The sequence below is a fragment of the Aplidium turbinatum genome, chromosome 2, assembly GCF_918807975.1.
Source record: "Aplidium turbinatum chromosome 2, kaAplTurb1.1, whole genome shotgun sequence".
NCBI lineage: Eukaryota > Metazoa > Chordata > Ascidiacea > Aplousobranchia > Polyclinidae > Aplidium > Aplidium turbinatum.
Genome location: NC_137473.1, coordinates 54695015 through 54714130, shown reverse-complemented (window position 1 = coordinate 54714130; position 19116 = coordinate 54695015).

Sequence of the window (19116 nt, the reverse complement as noted above, 5' to 3'; positions counted from 1 at the left end):
CGGTACATAGAATTGCAATGTAAGTGAATCGATGTTATGCCATGCAACACCAATTGTTGCATTTGTGATTTTAACGCGTGCAACCCATAATGTTATAAAAATAGTTAGGTATTGTGGCAAACAATTGAATCGTGTTTTGACAATAATGAAGAAGATGCTCATCAGTGCAAAAGAAAAAAATCACAAAAATTGAACATCATTAAAGGTACGTTGCTGTTCTACATATTTTTTCAATATCTCTGCTGCATTGATGATGCTTATTTTGAAACAATTCATTTGCAGATTTACTGATGATCTTCTTCGTCGTATGAGCTGTTCTTCTGGACTATATGTTTGGGCATGATGTCATCAGCCACTCGACAGTCTCGTCATCCAGGGCCTTCAGTCCAAGCGCTCCATGTGGTGGTTGATGGATTGGGCAGTCATGGACGACATGATCTACTGTCTGGTCTGTGGCGCCACACTCGCATCCCGGTGAGGGAGCCAGGCCCCATTTGCACATGTCTGAACGAAAGCGACCGACGCCGGTTCGTAGGCGGTTAAGCCGGACCCACGCAAGTCTTGCGAGGGACATTCCCGGAGGGTGGGGATCGACGTCGGGTAGGAAATCACGGAGTCGGGAGGTGTTGTTTTGCCACTCCATGTTCCATGTGTAGTTCGTCCAGTGTGCCGCACTTATTCCAAGGTCTTCAACGTTGTTCAGAAGCTGTCGTGCGGCGGGCACAAATGGGCGTCTTGATTTCAGTCGCTGCTGTCCTCCAGGTAGGCGCTGGAATGTACTGTGGAGGAGGTGGTCGGGGTCCAGTGCGCGACGAGCAAGGGAAATCATGGCTCCTTTACGGCGAAGCTCAGCAGGTTGGATGCCTGCAAGGATGGGAGGGCAGTCCGTTGGAGTGGGACGCAGGCATCCAGTCACAGTGCGTAGTGCGTCATTGATGGCGGTGTCAATGTGGCGGGTGTGAGAGCTGCGGCACCACACTGGTGCGCAGTACTCAGCGGTAGAATGGACAAGGGCCAAGGTAGCTGTGCGAAGGGTTTTCGCATCAGCTCCCCAGCCGGAACCCGCCAGCCGCCTCAAAAGTGCAACGCGCGCAGATAGTTTTTTGCGCAGTGACTCCAGGTGTCGTCGGTACGTGAGTGACCTGTCCAGGGTTACGCCGAGGTAGGTGGGTTCGGCGCAGTAGGGGAGGTGTTCGTCATCGGTGGTAATGTTGATCTCACGTTTTGCTTCCTTGTTGTTTAGGTGGAAGGCCGCCGACACTGTCTTTGCCTTGCTGAGCTGTAGCTTCCATTTCTGGAGATATGTTGATATAGTTGACATGTCCTGGCTTAGGTTCCTCTCCATTGACTGCCAATCTCCGGCTGGATGCAGGAGAGCCAGATCGTCTGCATAAGCATACTTCCTGGAGATGGTGTCAGGCAGGTCATAGATGTAAGTGTTAAAGAGGAGGGGAGCCAGGACAGAGCCCTGTGGGACGCCGTACTGATGATAATAGGTTAAGATAGAGTGGTAGACCTTTGGGCTGCCCTGAACAGCTTTAACGAAAAATACTCTGGCAAATTAGTTGGAGAAATTAAACAACGATGGTTAAACTCTAGGCATGTATATAACAAAGCCACTCCAAAAGACCAATCTCTATCTAGTGTTAGTAAATAACATTTTCTAATAGACCACCCACTAATGGAAACTCTATCTGTGAGTCTCAGTGATGCTGCATGCAGCGATGTTATGACATTCAAAGGGCGCCGGTTCCACTCCTTCAAGGTGCACGGATGTGTCTTAGCAAAACACCTAATAACCTGCTTGAAAGCAGCTACAAAGGTTAACTTCCTTGCCTTACCATCCACTTGATCAAAATCTTCACCAATCAAACATCAACGATAAGTGATTGGTTAGTGCAATTAAATAAAAGCTAGTAAAGGTTTTTAATTTTTTCAGTTTTAAAGTCAACAGTTCACAACTAATCAGCTCCTGAACGGAGTCCAACAAAAAGAATTGCAGCTTCCACCTATGGAAAACTTTCTCCTCGTCACATTTAAATTCAATTCTTAATCATTTGAGAAATTAAAGCTTGTTTTCCTGTATTTTCTAATAGTTACTGTACATGCAACTTTTTTATCTTCAGAAAAATTTACATTCGTTGAAGATATGATGCAAGATTTTGATGCTCAGCTTGGAAGAAATAGAATGGAGGAAAACTTTAAAGTGCTTCAGCCGAGACAACAACAGCAACTAAGACGCGCGAAGTTACCTTGTTCTTCCTTGTAAACTGGTAAAATTTGTACTAAAATTTGTTGGAAAAGTTTGTTTTTTAATTAGCCTATTTTGAATTTTTACCTAGTTTATAAAGTTGGTTATACACTATACAGTGCCGTAGTTTTGATTTAACGTCTTTTTTACAGGACGAGGAGTCACTCAACAACCTTTCCGAAATAAACTATTGGAGAAAGCAACCAAAGACTTATGTTCATAAATAATCGACAAACCAAATGACCAAACAAAGTATCAAATCACCGAGAAATTATATTGACCAACCGAACAATCTCTTTAAAAGAACTTCATCGTTTATCTGGATTATATTTGACTCACGTTTAGGCATTTTTATGAGCAATAATGTTTTTTTTATCAAGATGCACACTTTGTATGTCATCACATTAAAATAGAGTAGAAGTTTGGGTTGAAAATTTAAGTTAGCCTGCCATGTAGAAAAACATTATTCACATCAACAGAGGGATTTCATTAATTTATTTCTTGAAAGTTTGTATAGCCTTGAAAGTTTGTGTGGCCTTACAGCAGACTAGAACTTTGAAAATTTATCTGAGTTATCGCACCTTTCCCAAAAGCATTTTCACTTCATAACCCATCTCGATTGACGCCGAAATTTACCAATTTAGCTGGACTATTTGAGTGAGCAGTGTTTACTTTGGAATACTACATTATTTTGTTGGTTTTTGAGACACAAAAAAACTTTTCACTCTCTTAATCCCAAACTATACATCCTCAATATCGCCGAGGTGAACAAAATGTAGTTGAGCGAGCGAGAAAATTTTACAAAAAAAAAATGCATATTGAATGTTACCTGTACATGTAAAATAACAACCTGAAAAACACTGCACAAACTAAATATGAATGAGCCTCTATAGCTAGACAGAAGTAGGCCCCCAGTCGGGGTTTGGGAAGCAAAAAATGCGACCTTACATGATTTAAGGTATTGATTATATTATCCAGCATTTGTAACAGCTTTTTTTGAATCGTCAAAAAACATTGAACAAACTGAAATGAGTGGGCTCGTAATCAGCCGTGGGCCCCCCGGACCACAGAGTACAGGGGGCAGGTAACACGGCACTGATACATATCATCCGTGGAAATGGTTTTCTTATATTGCACATTGTGCATAAACTTCAGTTATGCTGCTGTATTTTGTCAGTGGGAGTTTAATAACTTGGCGCAAAACAGGTGATAGTGACGTCACCGTTTGAAGGAACATCAAACTTCTTTGAATATAACAATCACTTTACTTTGCATTAAAATCAACAAAACGTCAAAAGCAGATAAAATAATCTACAGTACGATATTAGTATACATGTATATATGCATATATAGGCCTACCACCACAATAAAATAATCTTTAAAATTACTGTTAAATATTTGTGTTATTTTTTTTTATTGGGCATTATGAGATTTGAGTTTTTATTGAGCATATTGAGATTTCTTATTGAGCATTATGCAGTTTTTTCAATTGTGCTGCTGTATTTTAACAATGACAGTTTCTTCATTTAGCGCAAAACTTCTTTGAATATAACAATAAATTTACTATGCTTCAATTTAAAATAGATAAATTAGTTTTTAGTACGATATTAGTTTACACATTTCACCGCATCATCAAAACGTCTTTAAAGTTATTAGCATTAGTCATTAAATATTTTTACCAATATTGAATCCAAACGAAAGAGTATTTCTTACAGAGCATTATCTTGAACCATGTCAGTAGGCACAACTAAGCCAAAGTTACAGAGATTTCGGTTTTCGAAATGTAAGCACTTTATGCAGTTTACTGTCTTTTATAAAATAACATAACAGCCTTGAGAATGTTCCCAAGCCGCTACAAAACTTATAGCTTTTTAGACACAAATTATGAGGTAAAAAAATGAAAAAATTTCCCGTTGTGAGTTAGGATAACTTTAACATTACCAACAGGAATAATTTTGTCTGCATAACTTATGTGTGGTTCAAGTACATGAAATATACAGCATTCAAAAATGTGGTGGGCAGGTGCAGTTCAGTTTCCTCCTTGGGCATTTCCCTTCACTGGGGTTGCTTTTTATAATTGCATTTGATTTCATAGAGATGTTCTTCTGACTCTTCCTCATGCAGAAAGTCAGTATACAAATCTACGTCGTCCAAGTTACAAGCAGTACTAGGAGCATCAATGTCTGATTGCCTCACTCCATCAGGTAGTTTTTCTTCTTCCATTTTTTCAGTGGATGTATCACTTGCTGCACTATTCGCGGAATGATGTTCGTAAGAATCATTTTGTGGAGAAATTTTCTCAAGAGAATTTAGAAACGACTCCGATGAAAATTTACCAGTTGTTGATTTTTTGAATTGAACTTTGTAGATCATTCTCACGTCATAATCGTCGTCGTAATCACATTTTTGTTTTTTTTTCTTGATTTCATGTTCTCTGAGATTATCCAAAACATGTTCTTGATGCTCTTGAAATACGGAAAATCTTTTGGAACAAAATTCACATGCAAATAGTTTGTCTTGTTCTTCCTTAGACAAATCAAAAGCTTTGGAATCGCATTCCATGTTAAATGTATTTGCCGGTGTCACATCGTCGGGAGTCGATTGACTGCGAAGGCGCGATTGCCACGAAGCGCTTCTTTTATTCGAGGTTTTTGATAAATCCCTTCTCTTCCGCAACTTCCTTTTCATGTTTTGTCTTTCTTCAAAGCTGGGTTGCCAACTGGCCATGGATAAAAAATATAAAACAAATTTCAACTTACAACAAAAATAACAAAAATAATCTGAAATAGCCAAAATATAATTAGTGAAATTTCGTGGTGAAATTTTCGAACCAACCGGTGGCTCAAAAATGTTTTTAAATTTAGTTTATATAAATGCATTGCATCCCGTTTTCAATATTCTTCAGTGACCTAGTTCCTCTCTAAATGGCCTGATACAGCATGATTTTTGTGTATTTTGTCAAGCGATAACAACTATGCATTTTTACTATCAGCTGCGTCAGTTTTGAGGTTAGTATTGATGGCAATTTTTCGCGACTGCCTCAATGTAATTTTACAGTACTTCACTTCTACGCTTGCACTATACTGTAGGGCGTAGGCTACAGAGCCACTGGTTTTATGTTAGCCTACAACTTTAACAAGATACAACCTTTCCTTTATGCAAGCGCATTCTATCGCAGTGGATTTTGCTACATCATTCCGCAAACCTTCAGTAAAGCTGATGCTTCTCAGATTTATTGCAGAGTTGAAGCAAGAATGCCACAAAAAGTGCTTTTGCAAGATGACGCGATTAAACCCTTGTGGGAAGAAACAGATTTAAATTTAGCTGCAGGGGACTAACGCATATTATTGGGCATAAATTAAAAAAGCAATCACTAAAAAACGCTTTGTTTTTGGAGTGTAACAAGAGTTTTTTAGAACATTGCAAGCCACTGCAGATAAACTCAACAACGAAATTGGTGACTTTTTCTAAAAAAAAAAAAAAAAAATAGTTTAATAGCAGAGGTCAAAAATAAAGCCAAAAATGTAACAGAAATTTGATAAATAGGATATTATTTACGTTCAAATCTTTTAGCATTAACTGTTTTATGATGAAAGAAGATTTTTCTTACATGGAATCATAACTTGCGTGAGATAATTTTGTTTTATCAAGTGCAATTAAATAGTGGCATAATTCACTCAAAGTAATGATATTCAATTATTCTTGGATAAATTTGACGACTAGAAATATCTTAGATGTGTGAACATATTGCAGCGAAGAGTAAGGATTAGGTTTGCCGTTTTAACTGTAAAAATGTTTTGCAAGATCTTCGGCATGACCGAAGCATGCATTGAGCCCATACCGAACACATCTGATAAGAGGTTTAGCTATTTGATTGTCTCATGGTAAGAAATCAAGCAGAGTTTGCTTTAAAAGAAAATATTGCAAAACATGGAGTCCATGTAGCCCAGTAAGTAAGTTTATCGTGCTTCTTTTTTTATGTAACACAGGATTGTTCAGATTTTAGGGTAGGTAATGCAAAGCCCGTTTGTAGTTGTGTTGTGTGTTTGCTTAAAGCAATATTGCCAAAAACCAGTGGGTACCGGTACCTAAATGATTGTCTCGGTTTGCAAAATATGCTTGAAAGGTTCCCACGCCGAACGTTTATACATGCAAGGAGCAGAAACGCCCTTACGTGCATTATATTTAGCATGTTAGTTCTAGCCTTGGTCAAAACCTGCAATTTAAAGCATAATCTTAACCCAATAGCTGCATAATCAAGTGGTGAGAGCCCCGCTACGACACTCGAAAGGGTGTCGGTTCGACACCGTCCATGAGCATGCGATTGTGTCTCTGGCAACTGGCAAGGCAATTACAATCATGTCTGAAGGTGAACGCGAAGATTGGCTTCGTTGCCTTTCAGTCCACTTAATCTAACTTCCAACTACATGTGTAAGTCTGTACACAAGAACAAAGGACGAATTCAAAATCTTAACCTTCCGAAAATAAAATATTGTGAACGCTACTTATAAGGCATAATATATACCGCAATTATTAAGGCACAGCGTTAAGAAGAGATTTTATCAATTTTTAACTTTTTGATGAAATTTAATAGTGTTATTTCGTCAAGGATGCATTTGCTGTTGTTTGGTGGGTTTTATTCAGTAAACAGATGGCTATCTGCGGACCTACAGTAGGCCTGTCAGGACCAGGCCAGCAATGGTGCGACAAAATTGTATTTATTATACAACATACTACACCGTCTAGCGACATTTTTTTATTTTAGAACTTTGTCGAAGATTTGCAGTTTGTCCGAGACGAAAAAAGCAGAAATGCCATCGTTATGATTCTGATAAAGGTTCCAACAATATCAACATAAAAGTTAATTGACTAACAATGGTGACATTTTGACATTTATCTGTTGTGAGTTGTGACATATCGTACACAATTCTAAACCGGTTTTTCGTCGATTTATTTTTGCAGAGTCATGCATTGCATTATAAGTATCACTGTCAATCAATTCAGATTAAAACTGTGGACAAATCAATGAGTGTTTCTCAGATTTCTCATTTTGTCAAAAAATTTTCCTCAAGCAAAAATTTTTGCAAGCTATATTTAAATCTCTTATGTTTAGTGCACAAGTAAACTTCTTGCTACTATACTGTGATGTTGAAATGAAAACTCAGCTGACTGCACAGTGCACAAATGAATAAAAGTAAACTCTATTTGAATTGTAGCCAGAGTTGAAACTTTTTAGAAATCGAAAGCTAAACATCGTTTATTTTATATCAAGTTCTTGATCTTGCACTTAAATTTGTATGACCTAAAGTTAAAATGCATGAGATCAAGCAAAAAAGGTTCTCACAGTCAAGATATTTATAACAAAGCTTGTTTTTATCGTTTAAATAGACTTATACATTAGGTACAACATGTCTTTGTTTGTGTAATTGATATGTACTAGAGGGGTGTTAGAGGTACATATCTTATTTGTCTTGCACAGCAACTAAGCAAACGAACGTTAACAGGCAAAAAAAATTTTTTGAAGTTGACAATTGTTGATTGCATTGTTTACCATTAAATAGTGAAAGCAGCTGTGAGAGTTTGAACTTGATATGAACTTATGGAGGGTTGCCGTCGCATCCCGATGCCGCCGTGGTTACAAAAAAATAACGATTTCACTTTTTTTTCACCTACAGGGTTGTAGTAGATGAAAACATTTTAAACTGTATGGAATTGTAGTTTTTGTTAATATTAACATGCGTAAGTCAGCTTCTTTTGTTTATGGTTACCAAAAACCTGGTTAAATAGTTGCCTATGTGGTATTCCACGTTAAGTTTTAACAAATGAATATGATTTTTATCTACACAACACTAATCAAAATCAAATTTTTAGTACAAGCCGGTACATTCTTTAAAAAAAATCTTTTCAATACACTTTCCCAACTTCATCTTGTGGTTGCTTTTATAGATCAGAATGTTCGATAAGATCTTATCACCACACCAGATGATCTTTGGAATATCGCCAAGCTTGTATATCTAGGCTACTGCAGTGTCTATATCCGACAAACTTGCCATCGGGCAATCTGTCTTATAAAATTGCCAAAAATAAGACGAAGGCGCTAACGTAGTATTATATTTTAATAGCAGGACATGGGCTTGTTTGGACGCGTCAGGACAGTCATAGAAGAGTTTAATTTTTAATTCATCAGCACAATTAATCAAAGTTTGTATTCTAAAAAGTATATCAGCACAATTTTGTATTTAATAACCGAGGCAGTGGTTGGTATCCGCTGTTTACGATTTTTAGTAATTTAATTTGATATAAATAATATTTCTAGAAAGAATAATCAGTCAAAAACAAGAAACCATTTAAATCTAATGCTAAGTGACAAACTGAAATAAGATCCTACCATTAAAAAGTTCTTCATATGACCTGATAGAGTTGCCTAATACACCTACGTCTAAGGATTCAGTGGCGTACACTTCTACCACTGAGCTATAGAAATTTAAAATTCTTATGGATTCGATTAATTGTACTATGCCAGGACAAAGACAAATCGATTTGATCAAGCTGCGGTTTTTAAGGGGAGGTTGTTAATCTGTCAGTGTATTAAGTTTGACAAAGCTAACTCTCGGCATGTCAATATTGAAGGAATATTAAAACAGAACAATGGAGAAATGATTCCATTTAAAAAAACAGCTTTCTTTATAAGTAAATAACAATATGAGTTTAATTACCCCTAAGTAAGGATTACTAAATTGATAAATATTTGGATATGTTTACAGTAATCAAGTGTTTACAATGATCGCTACTGTAAAGTCGCAACCGATTTAATATTGCAATGATTACTGATTAAGAACCGTAACCGCCACATGCGAAAACGTTTCGCAAAACAAACTGAGTTTTGTTTCTTTCGTAAATCTTAGCAGCAGATTTTGTGTTTTGTACATGTCACTAAAGATTGGATTTATCAACATTGAGTGAACATCCTTCAAATTTCATGTTTTATTCATAATTTTGTAATTACTTGTGAGGTTTTGTATTGCATGGAAAACAATTCACCTGTTTCCAATTTAAAAATACCACATTGAAGGCTAAAGAGAGTTTTATGCCTTTTTCGATGAAATCTAAAGATTTTTACGAACACTTTCAACTCAAAAATCACTGCAAACCTTACTAAATACTAGAACGTTAAGCTAAGAATCAACCAAGTCCAGACAAATGATGAATATTTGTTCGACGATCGACAGGGTACTAGTTCCACGCCCCACTTGAGTATACTGATATGTCTTTGCAAGGCTTCCAATGACTCTTTTGAAAATAGACAAAGATGAGGTTTCTTGTCTTCCAGTTAGCTGGATCTAAAATTTACAACTAAGCATAGGCTACAGCTGCCTACGATATAATCAAGTCAAAAATCTCCAAAACATATTCATTAAATTTGTGTAGGAATTAATAAACATGACATACTGTAATTCAAACCCACGTTGTACTCGAAACGCCACTTAGATTGAAAGAATTGAAATTATGTTGAATTAAGTGGCAGATCAGCAATAATATTCAAACCACAAAGATGTTAGAGGGTAAATTCAAAATATATTTATGGAAATAGGAAAGCAATATTCATTGCAACCGAACACATGCCTGGTTTCAAAAAGCTTTAATTTCTATATTTTCCAAAGATAGATTGTTCGACCTTACAAAGTAGGTAGGCTAAACCGCAGACGCGTCCATTTATTACGTGCCTGCATTATAGGAAAAGCTTAAAATGCATTGCTTTCAATACGCGGCGCTCGGTATCAAAAGAGGTTAAAAGTGATTGAAGTATCAAACAATTATGTATGAAAGGAACTTAGTCATAATAGAAAGAAACAATTTTACAGCACAACATAAAAATGTTTGCAAATATTTTGAGTCTATAGCAAATATTTTTATTAAACTCACTTTAATTAACTTGATATGATAATAATTTCTTCTCTTCGCTTTGTATTTGGACAAACTAAAGATTCGTTCCGCTTCTATGTTATGTGTTTATGACATCATGGAAGAAAACTTCTTTTTTGTGACGTACCAACACAACAAATGGTCAGCGACGTGGTTTTCAATATTCAATTAATTATTTTTGGATATTTGGTAATTTATCCTTTAATTGATCAGCGAGGAAACACGCGAAGTTCAACAAAAGTGGCTGGTTTTCTGTAGGTGTGGGCATCACTTATTGCTATGACCTGTAATTAGCTGTTCATATTTAAGGCTTTTCTAGACAGCCCTTGGTTCACACTTAGGTTTAGTTTGGGTTATAGCGTATACTACAAAAGTTTTTATTTCTAATCAAAGCCATTGAATTAATCGCTATTCAATAAATCTCACCAGTGGACTGAAAGCCATGTGTAAGAATACCAAACTTAAAGACGACCATAGTTCTCAAAGCTTGGCAACACTTGTCGATAAAAGTCTTTTAAACCAAAAGATGAAACGCAGATTACTTAGTTGGTGAAAGTTTGGCTGAAATATCGATTTGTGTGATTGTTACGAAAGAGTATGAAAGATTGGTTAAAACTATTTTTGTGTTATTGACTGTAAACAAATGTCACCGTAGCCTACAATGTTCTTAAAAACTGTATGAGTCAAAGGATTGGTCAAAAATTACGTTTTGAGACTTTTTAAGAAAATTATATTTAGCAATCAATCTTATTTCAATCTGAAACTTCGTAAATCAAGAAGTATCTTCGCCATTCGCGTCTACTCGGACAGCATAACATCGGTATTCTCGAGTCATTTATTTATAAAAGCACAATAAAGACCAGCAGATCGGTCAAAGCAATGAAACATAAATCAGTGGACAGAGAGTAACATAGAGAGGTTTATTGAGTAGTCAGCCTTCCTCGAGATAGTCCAAGCTTTACAAAGCGAGCATAAAAGCAAGGAGGTTCGTTTTCATGCGTATCATTGAATAGCAATTTAGCAAAAATGCATATGCGGTGTTCTAACTTACGTATATCTTAAGCATAAATTTTTTCAAACATTAGCCGGTGTATTTTAAAAGTTAAATTTGCTTTCATTAAAACAATTTTTTCTCATTGCGATATTAAGCGATTTCGTGTGTTTTAGGTGGTTTTACAACGTCTAAAAATATAAGTTTTGGTACAGAAATATATTAATAGATATGAAAAAAATATTACTTCTTTCAATATTGGTATTGTCATTTTGGTGTGCACACAGTAAGTACGCAGTTATTCACTTATCAAAACCTTAATCTTTTTTATATGTAATACTGTGAAAAATCAAATATACTTATTGGTCTCAACCCTTTTAACTCTAAACTCTAAACCTCTAAACCCGATTTAATTCGCTCTGCTTCGCTTTTTGCTTGGCATTGAGCACTTTTTGTAGTATTAATAGTAGGCTATTTATTGTTTAATACTGTGACGATGTATGTAAGTTAACTGAGAGAAGTAAAACAAAGTTCAGTTAAGAAATGAAGCGATTTATAGTTCATGAAATGCCATCTACTTTCCTTGAGCACAAAACTCTGGCTGAGTAAAACTAACCAACACAATGTTATTAAAAACTGTTATTTACATTGATATCAGTCTGTCGAATATTTTTTGCAATGCAAATAATCAAATATATTTTCCCCTAAGGAAAATTGCGAACAAATCGTTCTTCTTGCTTTAGCCATAGCGTTGATTCGACTTATTCTGACTTCTAAAAGCTCTGAACAACTTGTAGTAAACATTTTGCATTTCAGCTCATGCATCCAAAGACTTTAACTTGGATCACATGATCTCAAGACTGGAGCAAATTTCTTCTAACCTCACTGGCTCTGTGACGTCATATCAGCCTTATATTTACGACTCATTTCGATTTCCGATGAGGTTTATTAGGGATGGAGGCAACGATCTGTTCGACAATGGAAACATGGTGAGTCCTATCATGAACGAGTTGATCTACTTGCGTGTAAGGTGGCAGTAGTCACATCATTCCATCCCTATTAAGGCAACCTATTGGACTTTATTGATATGAACCGCTGTGAGTTTAGCATTTCCATTTCGAGTACCGTAAATGGCACACTGCTCTGCTCTTGTGCTCTCTCAACGTTTATTCCAGTCTCTTTTGGGTGATAATGTTGTGGATACTTATAATTATAAATAGACCATTCTTTGAAGAAATCAATAAAACAAATACATTATTAATTATCTAGTTTAAAATCAAATTAATACGATCGTATTAGCCAAAAAACAATATTTGAACGGGATATTTCGAGTAAATATAATGTTTAACGTCATGGTTTGGATGGATTTAAAAAAGAAAGAAACCGGTTCATCGTCTATCCCATCATCAAAGATGGTTACCCAATTATTTTTCTGCTGTTATAACACAATAATTATCGGAACACCTACAACAGCAGCTTGTAAGTCCAAGCTTTGAGCAAATAAAAATGTTTCTATGATTATCCACTGTCTTTGACTTACAACACAATCCTTTTCTAAAACATCTACAGTACATCCGCTACATAAAAGTGTTTTCCAAAGCAAAACCGCAGTAATGTATTGAACAAGGATAATTTTCTATTTTTCCTTTAGGTAAGATTTGTGGAAAACAGGAAACGTCACAATCTAGAATACAACGCCACAATAAAGTAAGCTTTAATTAACTAACTAACTTATAGTTATTATTAATGAATTTTTTTTGACTTTTTATAACTGTTCTTGGCTTGCGAAAGTTTTTGTTTGTGTTTAAAACATCCAAATTTGGTGTTTGCCGGTAACTAAAACTTGACATGATAGAGAGTATTGGGCTTCAGATTTACGACCAGAGCCCAAATTCAAATATGAACATGTCTTTTATGATTTGTATCAATTTTTTTTTTTGACTTGTGTAATAATTTAAAGAATGCCAAGGTTGACCAGACTTGTGATATACGAGTTTCAGCTCCTGTAGTTCAAATTTGCTGAAACTAAAAATATGTTTTTACGGAAAGAAGCAGAAAATAATAGTGGTAAAGAAACCAAATTTTACTAAAGTTACAATTTTGATTGTTTCCTGCGAATTGTCATTCAGCATCCTGCACACAAAGCTGTTAAGTGAGTAATTTGGGCCCTACTACAATAAAATCATCGGGCCCAAACCAAGATACTTTGTAGCAAAACGTCATAAGCAAAGATTGTGTGGTGCTTTCTTCAAGTTCCCGGCCCTTAAAATTATCCCGAATCCGGGTTTAAAAGTACCCCTTAGACCCCCTGCCAACGCTACTGACTACACTACAACTAACACATTTTTTCTTTCCCAGCACAGAACGATACAACGTCACAACTTTGGCGATCAATCCTTTCATAGCCCTCGCAGCCATATCCAATCATGAAAGAGAAGGCATTTTTTATACGTTCAGGGTAAGATGATCACAAAAATAATTTTGATAATTTCATAAACTTGTGAGAATTTTTGCTCACAAATCAGATTACATTAGTATTTCATTGAAATATTTAATCGTATTATTTTATCACTATCGTGATGTACAGCGCTCAGGAGCATGGTTAGCACCGTGGATGTGACGCGATATAAATGTTATTATTATTATTCAAAACTTTAAGATATTGATTAGGTAATAAACATCCACTGAATGTTGTTACGCAATTTCGAGCGACCATTTGTTGCAATCATAAAAATCTTACCGCATCAATCAAAACAAAATGTGTTTGCTAAATGCTTTCTACTTACTTCTCTATATATTTCGATATGCTAACATTATTTTACAAAATGCTATTAATTTAATTGAACTTAACTTAACAGCAACGTAAAAAAATAAGTTGTTCCCCTCCAAACTAACTTGGTGATTTTTTTAGGTCTACGGAGACTTAGGCGCTGATGGCAAAGGGACAATTGAAACCGATAGTGGTGAAATAATTGATGTGAATAGAATTCTTAATTATCACACATTTCAAGCTTACAACACTGGCGACCAAAGCTTGTGCGAAGTGTACTTCACGATCTCAAGCGAGGTAAATTTGTGTAACCGGTTTTACTGTAGCGTTAACTATATTTAGTTCAGACTAGTTTTAAAACTGAGTTTAACTTCAGGTCAAATACGTCGCATTCTGTTCTCCTTTTGAGTAAATTATATGGAATCTCTTCATTGTCGCACTTGATTCTAAGCATTGACTGCCTCTTGCATGAAAAGTTTCCAAGATTCTCTGTTGTTTGCTTTGTGTATTAGGTGTATGTTGGTTTTGTTGGTTTGTTGGTTTAAGTATGTTAATCTTTGTCTGCCTTGGGCACGCTTCCATTCAATTTTGCCTGTGAGAGAAAGATGTTCTAATTTTCCCTTTCGCATTTCATGATACTGTAAGTTAAACGTGGTGGACAGTTTTCTTGACCAATTCATGGTTTTCTAGGACTTTGATTCAGCTCCTCCGTCGGCTTTTAAAGTGATCCAATTCTCAAAGTCTTCTAGAGTTTCTGCCAACGTTGTACGTGTGACGGGAAGCCCACAAAACATTTATTTTGGATACATTCTTCTTTCACGGTGAGATCTACTGTGCAAAATAATCACAGATTTAACATTGTTACTAGAACTATGATGTTCGCATGTTGAAAGTGTAAATACTTGTGACGTAAATTTAAAAACTGAAAAACAGTTTTTGTTTTAAAGCATCTTCCTGAAACGTCCAGTAAAGGCAATAAAAGTCGAAGTTTAAAATCGTTTAGCAATTGAAAGTGCACTTGTTGATTGCATTCAATGCATTCAGCCTTTATTCCTTTCACTCATGGAGTAAAAGTTGTTTCTTTACATTGATTCAACATGTACACACGTTGAATCAATGTAAAAAGAACGAGTGTTGCTAGTCTAGCGCTTTTTATATTAAAATAATGACGTTGATCATGAACTATATTCATGATATTGAAGAGAAAATGTCGGCATATGATAAGATTTTCAATAAATGTACAGAAACAGATATTTTCATGTGGTTGCAGAGGAGATAGCGGAAAAGTTCCTAAGAATGAAATTGAAGATGTGATGAAGTGGGTTTTGGAAGCATCCTATCTGGAAGTTGAGATTGACACAAAGTGGAGTTTGCAAGAGCAAGCGCCTAGAGACTCTTCGGCGATGAGAGAGAAGACTTTTGAAGAAGTGATTATCCCGTCAAACACTCAAAGCACAAATGTAACATCTTCTGGTATGTTTGTATTTTAGATTAAACACTGACGTCAAACAATGGTTTGAGGACAGACATGATTGTTTACCTGACAATCAGATTGTTTATTGGTTTGATTTGCTTCAAACTCCGCAAAAAAGTCGTACGAAAAAGGTATTAGCCTAAACTGGATTAGTCTATACGTTCACCACATATGTCCTCCACATTTATCACATAAGTTCAGCACTTACATATTACCGGCGCTGAAGTTTTTCACATTTTCAACCAAAAATAGTTTTGAAACATCTACAAATATTCCATATACACTCAAATAATTATATCGGTGATAATACAAAGTCAGTGAAAAGCTGTCATTGTTTGTAACATTTGTTTGGAAGCTACTGATCCAAAGGCGAGTCAAACGAACCTTCAAGCAATATCCGTTAGAGATGTGGTGTGTTGCAAACAATAGTACCACACCCACCAGCCTTGTGGCCTAGTTGCATCAGAGAATGAACTCCGCACCTTTTCATAACAATCATGTCAAAACGAAAGATTTTATAGCTATCTTTACGCTTATAACATGATTAATTGAACATAAATGCATTCTAAATTACCTAATTGCCGTTTTGAAAGTGGTTAAACTTTAAATCATATAAAAATCTTCTCATTTATGATTTAAATGCATCAGTGTCATCAAAATTATGCAGAGATGACTTGTGTTTTTGAAGTTTGAAAATATTGTTTTCAAGGTTCTGAAAACTGGGTTTGAGTTTCCACACGTGGTAGAAACTTTCGTTATAATTTTAAGAACATGAGAAAAATGACGTAATTTCGGTTATCAAAATAATCTGGATATTTATAAGTTTGTAGTGGGATCTAAATATTTACCAATTGCTTCAAGGCATTAGCTGATCAACTCTGTTTTGTCCACATCTGGCCTACAAATCCATGACATTGCCGTTGTTTACTAACAATGTAATCATTTGTGACCTCACTGAACATAACGGCTACAGTTGAAACTAATTTCATGTTTTGGGTGCAATATTTTGCTTTCCAATAATTCTTTCCAAAAAAATTAAAACCTAATTGTCTTAATTATATTATAATCTCATAATGATAGATTATTTTCGCTCATAAGTGAAAATAATTACAGCTGTGAATTTTATAATGCGCAAAACACACAGTCATTTATGAAGCCACATTCATCCAAATATTATAAACCTCAAGTCAGCGCCCATACCGTCCTTAATATTTTATATTTTATTCTTGTGTGTTAAGCTACGTTTAATTATTTTTCAATTTCTAAAACATACTTTTATTTTTGCTTGTAAATTGTTACTTAATGTGCATCCCAATGCAAATATTAAGGCAATAAGTTTCTATCAAGCTTATCTAAGAGAAATATTTTAGTTTTATTCACCATTCACCTCCTTTAACTTTTCAGTTTTTTTTCCTCTAAGTTTGACTCAGTTACTAAAACAAACAGCTTGTTGGTGTTATTCAATGTTAGTATCCAATCCATCCATATTTTCCAAGCTATTTCAGATTGGTACCAGCTCTGTGTATGCTACCATGAATAACTATTATTTCTAATTTCGGTTGCTAACAAGTTAGTATCTTGTAAGTTTTTCAACAGATTGACGAAATGCTGAGTTGACTTACTCAACAAATTAAATATTATTTGTTATATTGAGTTATTTTTTTCCACTTTCTCAGGATATTACTCTTTACTCCTTTTCATAACGATTTACGTCAAAAGTAAATTTCTAGCTAAAGTATTTTGGGTTTTACTTCTATTGGCGATTAAAATTTTTTTTAACTTTTAGAAGCAGGAGTGGCCATCACAATCGAAGAATTGATTTGGCGATTCCAGCAGGCTTCTGCCAGCATCGTGAATGCCATCGACAGCTTCTACTTCTATGCGTACGACACCTTTCGAGACCCCATGAACTTCATAAGGGACGGTGGAAGCGATATGTTCGATACAGGGAACCAGGTGATTGTGATTTATTACGTCATAGACTGACAATTATAGCGCAACACATGAGAATCAACAGATTATGATGTCACTGTTTACATTTGAATTTTTTTAATTCTCTGGTTCACAGAACTATTGCCTCAATCAAGGCTTGGTCGTTGTCACAAACTTGCTTCCATTAATTGCGCCATTCAGTTGTTTCAAAACTTTCTCAGTTTTAAGATTGAATCAAACAGTGAACTACAGTAGAAAGATGTTGTATTTTGATCTGTGCATTTTTGATATCGGTTTTAACATTTTAGATTTATAACTTATACATCAAGTCTTAGTTTCAATCTAAATTCTTGTTTACAACATTGAAACAAAAAGATAAACCAAACTTTCTGCAAATAACATGTTGATAAAACGTAATGTAAACATACATGATTATAACAAATTGTTAGTGTGACGTCGATAGTTTCAACCGTGACTTTAAAGTACTTCCAAACGGTATCTTCAACTTCATTTTTCAAAGTTACAAGTTGAATTAATAAAAAAGATCAGTTGATCTGCTATAATGGAATGCTTCAATTGTAAATATTCTGAAATAAGTGGGCCATATCTCAAACAATTTTTTCTTTATCAAACAATTACATCAAATAATTGCAACCCTTTTACGTTTTATTCATTCATCAAGTACATAATAGTGCACATTTATTTTGTAAATTATAAGATCTAACCGTTTGTTAGTGCGTTCATACACATTTGCCAATCTCAATTTGCTTTTTGTAACTACCCTATGTCATTCATGTCATTGATATGTAAACTCACAAAGAAAATACAACTTATGTTGCATAGGAATTTATTTTCACACGAGTCAATCATAAATAGCTAAAAATTGATTTCGATCAGCTAGCAGCTAGATCATTTTCAGTTGAGCTTATTCAAATATAAATAGAGAGTACAACTTATGTTTTAATGCTTTTAAATTATTACCTCAAACAAATACTAATATTTCAATGCTAATAATTCCATACGTCCTAACTAGAGAATCTAATTATCTTAACATTTTCTTTTTTTAAGTATGCAAAACTTTGTTTATGTGTCGTAGTAAATAAACATCTACTCATAACAAATGTACATAAAGTTTTTATGCAACACCGTATGCCAGAATTATCGTACATTCAAAGTGATTTGTTTTTCGTATTATCTTTTGCTGATGTTTTCAAAAGGGTATCGTATGCACGTACAACATGCTATACACGCATACATACAACATGCTATACACGTACAACATGCTATACACGTATACACGTACAACATGCTATAGACGTACGTCGTACACGTACAATATACAGTATATAAGAAACTATCTTTTTATTTACTATTTTCTTATCTTAGCAAAGAAACCAAAAGGTTATGGACAAATAAGACTTAAAGATCATGTTGAACTGACACAAAAATATAAGTTTGAAGATGTTTTGAACTGACAAAATTTTATGTTGAAGGTGAAATTTGTCGAGGATGACAAAATTCTGCATCTTATGTACAATCGCACTGTCAGGTGAGTTTTAGAATTTAAAGTATTCTACTTAATTATGACCTGACAATGTGTATATTGGAATACGACTACAGGCAATGAAAGCAAGGACAACTGCATTTCTTAACTGGCGTGTCGTCTGCAAAGCATATCATATATCGGCGGGCCTTGGTTCGGCGTTTGTAAGACCGCAGGTTCGATACCGCTCAAAAGCATGTAGCTCGGTCTTTGGTAGGGCACTAAAATGTAT